Source organism: Oncorhynchus mykiss, chromosome 22 (genome assembly GCF_013265735.2).
Source record: "Oncorhynchus mykiss isolate Arlee chromosome 22, USDA_OmykA_1.1, whole genome shotgun sequence".
Lineage (NCBI taxonomy): Eukaryota > Metazoa > Chordata > Actinopteri > Salmoniformes > Salmonidae > Oncorhynchus > Oncorhynchus mykiss.
This window is the reverse complement of record NC_048586.1, coordinates 3,319,835-3,325,919: the sequence shown is the minus strand read 5'-3', so window position 1 is coordinate 3,325,919 and position 6,085 is coordinate 3,319,835.

The following is a 6,085-nucleotide window of genomic DNA, read 5'->3' as shown; positions in this document are numbered from 1 at the left end:
ACTGAAGGAATGATGGATGGCACTAAATACATGGAAATTCTTGAGGGAAACCTGATTCAGTCTACCAGAGATATGAGACTGGGACAGAGCTTCACCTTCCAGCAGGACAATGACCCAAATTATACTGCTAAAGCAGCACTCAAGTGGTTAAAGGGGAAACATTTAAATGTCTTGGAATGGCCTAGTCAAAGCCCAGACCTCAATCCAATTGAGAATCTGTTGTATGACTTAAAGATTGCTGTACACCAGTGGAACCCATCCAACTTGAAGGAGCTGGAGCAATTTTGCCATGGAAAAATCCCAGTGGCTAGAAGTACCAAGCTTAATTACTGCAAAAGGTGGCTCTACAAAGTATTGACTCTGGGGGGTGAATAGTTATGCATGCTCAAGTTTTCTGTATTCCTGTCTTATTTCTTATTTGTTTCACAATAAAACATATTTTGCATCTTCAAAGTGGTAGGCATTTTGTGTAAATCCAATGACACAAAACCCCCAAAAACCTGTTGTAATTCCAGGTTGTAAGGCAACTAAATAGGAAAAATGTCAAGGGAGGTGAATACTTTCGCAAGCCACTGTAATTCATTTCCAGCCATATTCATACAGTTTTGTTGAATAGGAAATACATCATATACAACATTTAATATTTTAATATTGGTCAAATCAAATCACATTTTATTTGTCACATGCGCCGAATACAACTTACCTTACCTGCTCATCAAGTCCCCCCAGATCCCCGTGGGTTGGGATTCTCCTGGCTCCAGCGACACAACCCACTCATCAACAGGTCTAATTTACCACTAGGTCACATGGAAAGTTATGGAGTTTATTTTCATTCCAAACTCCATTATTACTATTGTATCCTTAGACCTCAGAAAGTGCTGCTTCATATTTTTTTGTTGTTATAGCTAACACTAATAATATTCTCTACACCACTCTCTTTTTTTGTCAAATCACATTAGTGTGCGGGAAGGGATGCAGCTACCCCCTGTTCAGAAATGCACACTGCTGCAAGCTGCATCACTGCCAACTATGGGCCTCTACAATCTTAAGCTCATCTACAGAAGCAAACTAAACTGACATTTAAATGCTCACCTTGGCAGAGAAGTTAAATATAAGGCCTGGGCTACAGATAAGGAGTTTTCACCCAGGCCCTGCTCTTGCCCGCCCCTCCAGAAACCTCGTTCTTAAAGCTAAAGATCCGGATAACATTCTGCGGATGTGTTTTTTAAGCACAGATTCGTTTTTCTAACATAGCTGCTGCTCACACACACTACCTTAGCTGCTGGAGCAGGTAATGGAGCAGATAATGGCGCTGGAGGGGATAGCTGCCATTTTACGGGCTCTTAACTATTTTGTGTGTTTTTTTGTGTTGTTTGTAACTTATTTTGTACGTAATGTTTCTGCCACAGTCTCTTATGACCGAAAATAACTTCTGGATATCAGAAAAGCAATTACTCACCTTAAACTGGACAAAGATTTTTTCTTTAATGAGTCGGACACAAAGGATTTACTCCAGATACCAGACCGGGCCCAAATCCCCGTCATTCACATGAAGAGAAGATGCCGATACAGGTCCGGGTGCCTTGTGGGTAACTAGCCACTTCCATCTGTCCTATTGGCCAATGTGCAATCATTGGAGAAGACTATCCTACCAATGTGACGTTAAAAACTGTAATATATCTTATGTTTCACTGAGTCGAGGCTGAACGGCAACATGGATAATATACAGTTGTTTGGTTTTTCCCATGAATCTTCAAGACAGAACAGCTGCCCCCAGTAAGACAAGGGGTGGCGGCCTGTATCTTTTTGTCAATAACAGCTGGTGTGCGAAATCAAATATCTAAGGAAGTCTCAAAGTTTTGCTTGCCTGAGGTAGAGTATCTCATGATAAGCTGTAGACCACACTATTTACCAGAGTTTTAATCTATATTATTCGTAGCCCTCTATTTACCGCCACAAACTGATAATGGCACTAAGACCACACTCAACGAGCTGTATACGGCCATAAGCAAACAAGAAAATGCTCATCCAGAAGCGGCACTCCTAGTGGCCTGGGACTTGAATGTAAGGAAACAAATCTGTTTTACCTCATTTCTACCAGCATGTTACAAGTGCAACCAGAGGAAAACAACTCTAGACTATCTTTACTCCACACACAGATATGCGTACAAAGCAATCTCTCGCCCTCCATTTCTATCCTCCTGATTCCTGCTTAAAAGCAAAAACTAAAGCAGGAAGTACCTGTGACCTGTAAAAAATCTCGTTATGCCCTCAGACAAACCATTACGCAGGCAAAGCTTAAATAGAAGACTAAGATTGAATCCTACTACATCAGCTCCAACACTCGTCGGATTTGGCAGGACTTGCAAACCATTACGGACTACAAAGGGAAGCCCAGCCACGAGCTGCCCAGTGACACAAGCCTACCAGACGAGCTAAACAACTTCCATACGCGCTTCGAGACAAGCAACATTGAAGCATGCATGAGAGAACCAGCTGTTCCGGACAGCTGTGTGATAACGCTTGCCGTAGCCGATGTGAATAAGACCTTTAACCTTTTCATGCGTTGAGTTCCAAATATCTCTATTGGTCACCCCAGCACGTGACGTTAGAATGTTCTATTCATTCCAGAATGTGATTGTTACACAACAGTACATTTAATCCGCGCTGCCCTCAAACCAAGGCACTGTTTTTATTTATAGGCTGTATTCAACTTGTCAATTTCAAATTATTTTCTAACAAGTTGTTTTATTCTCTGAGAACAGTTGGACTTGAGGTGTGTTCCACCTCCTCATTCAATCACATAAAAGTAGTTATTTTTACTTTTGTGGACATTTCTGACAAAATTCCCCAAGCACTTCCCAATTGTTTGTGCAGTTCAAGTCTGCAGACATTTGCGCATCTCCCTTCAGAACAGGATCTGCACTCGTGTTCACATTTTCTGTCTGTTGCCCGCGTCGTAGTCATTGTTGTTTTCGTTACCAATAATAACTTTGGAAATGTGTGCGTTTTTATCAAAGTAAGTGTAACGACTTTCATTAGAAGAAGGTGAAGACCAAGGTGCAGCGTGGTACGTGTTCATATTATATATTCTGACTGAACACTGAATACAAACAAATCTAAAAGAATAGCCGAAACAGTTCTGACAGGTGCAGCAAACACTAAACAGAAAATATACTATATATATCTATTTATACTATATATCGTATATTGCACAAATCTGGCCTTTATGGAAGAGTGGCAAGAAGAAAGCCATTTCTTAAAGATATCCATAAAAAGTGTCGTTTAAAGTTTGCCACAAGCCACCTGGGAGACACACCAAACATGTGGAAGAAGGTGCTCTGGTCAGATGAAACCAAAATTGAACTTTTTGGCAACAATGCAAAACGTTATGTTTGGCGTAAAAGCAACACAGCTCATCACCCTGAACACACCATACCCACTGTCAAACATGGTGGTGGCAGCATCATGGTTTGGGCCAGCCTTTCTTCAGCAGGGACAGGGAAGATGGTTAAAATTGATGGGAAGATGGATGGAGCCAAATACAGGACCATTCTGGAAGAAAACCTGATGGAGTCGGCAAAAGACCTGAGACTGGGACAGAGATTTGTCTTCCAACAAGACAATGATCCAAAACATAAAGCAAAATCTACAATGGAATGGTTCAAAAATAAACATATCCAGGTGTTAGAATGGCCAAGTCAAAGTCCAGACCTGAATCCAATCGAGAATCTGTGGAAAGAACTGAAAACTGCTGTTCACAAATGCTCTCCATCCAACCTCACTGAGCTCGAGCTGTTTTGCAAGGAGGAATGGGAAAAAAATTCAGTCTCTCGATGTGCAAAACTGATAGAGACATACCCCAAGCGACTTACAGCTGTAATCGCAGCAAAAGGTGGCGCCACAAGTATTAACTTAAGGGGGCTGAATAATTTTGCACGCCCAATTTTTCAGTTTTTGATTTGTTAAAAAAGTTTGAAATATCCAATAAATGTCGTTCCACTTCATGATTGTGTCCCACTTGTTGATTCTTCACAAAAAAATACAGTTTTATATCTTTATGTTTGAAGCCTGAAATGTGGCAAAAGGTTGCAAAGTTCAAGGGGGCCGAATACTTTCGCAAGGCACTGTATCCTGAGGCAGCATTTATTGTTGCTGGGGATTTTAACAAAGCAAATTTGAGGAAAATGCTACTGAAGTTCTACCAACACATGGACTGTAGTACTCACGCTAGAAAAACTTTGGATCGCTGCTACTCAACTTTTTGAAATGCCTACAAAGGCCTTCCCACGCTCTCCCTTCGGCAAATCTGATCATGACTCCATTTTGCTCCTCCTTCCTAAAGGCCGGAACTCAAAAAGGAAGTACCCATGCTAAGGTCTATTCAAAGCTGGTTTGACCAATTGGAATCCATGCTTCAAGATTGTTTGATCATGCCGACTGGGATATGTTCTGGGTAGCATCTGAGAATACCCCCACACCGTTACACCTCCTCCTACATGCGTCAACGTGGGATCCACACACGTGGAGATCATCTATTCACCTACTCTGCTTCTCATAAAGACACGGCGGTTGGAGACAAAAATGTCTAAATTGGACTCATCGGACCAAAGGACAGATTTCCACCACTCCATTGCTCTTGTTTCTTGGCCCAAGCAATTATCTTCTTCTTATTGGTGTCCTTTAGTAGTGGTTTCTTTGCAGCAATTCGACCATGAAGGCCTGATTCATGCAGTCTTCTCTGAACAATTGACGTCGAGATGTGTCTGTTTCTTGAACTCTGTCAAGCATTTATTTGGGCTGCAATTTCTGAGGCTGGTAACTTTAATGAACTTATCCTCTGCAGCAGAAGTAACTCTGGGTCTTCCCTTCCTGTGGCGCATGATGGTTTGTGCATTGCACTTGAAGAAACTTTAAAAGTTCTTGACATTTTCCGGATTCACTGACCTTCATGTCTTAAAGTAATGATTGACATTTGTTTCCCTTTGCTTATTTGAGCTGTTCTTGCCAAAATATGGACTCGGTCTTTTACAGAATTGGGCTATCTTCTGTATACCAACCCTACATCTGATTGGCTCAAATGCATTAAGAAGGAAAGAAATGAACCTTTAACAAGGCACACCTGTTAATTGAAATGTGGTCGAGGTGACTACCTCATGAAGCTGGTTGAAAGAATGCCATCAAGGCAAAGGGTGGCTACTTTGAAGAATCTCAAATATTAAATATGTTTAGATTTTTTGGTTACTACATGATTCCATATGTTTTATTTCATAGTTTTGATGTCTTCACTATTATTCTACAATGTAGAAAATAGTAAAAAATAAATACAAATCCTGGAATGAGTAGGTGTTTCCAAAGTTTTGTCTGGTACTGTATATGGCAGGGTCAATAGAAAATCATGGACTACAAACAGAAAACCAGCCACATCGCGGACACCGACGTCTTGCTTCCAGACAAGTTAAACACCTTCTTCGCCCACTTTGAGGATAACACAGTGCCAACGATGTGGTCCGCTACCAAGGACTGTGGGCTCTCCTTCTCTGTGGCCGACTTGAGTAAGACGTTTCAGCGTTTTAACTATCACAATGCTGCCAGCCCAGATGGCATCCCTAGCCGCTTCCTTAGAGTATGCACAGGACAGCCGACTGGAGTGTCCACAGGCATATTCAATCTCTCTCTATCCCAGTCTGCTGTCCCCACTTGCTCCAAGATGTCCACCCTTGTTCCTGTAACCAAGAAAGCAATGGTAACTGAACTAAATGATTATTGCCCCCTAGCACTCACTTCTGTCATCATGAATTGCTTTGAGAGGCTAGTTAAGGGCCATATCACCTCTACCCTAGCTGACACCCTAGACCCACTTCAATTCGCTTACCGCTCAAATAGACCCACAGACAATGCAATCGCCATCACACTGCACACTGCCCTATCCCATCTGGACAAGAGGAATACCTATGTAAGAATGCTGTTCAATGACTATAGCTCAGCATTCAACACCATAGAACCCCCCAAGCTCATCTTTAGGAACGTGGTCCAGGGTCTGAACCCCACCCTGTGCAACTGGGTGCTGGATTTCATGATAGGC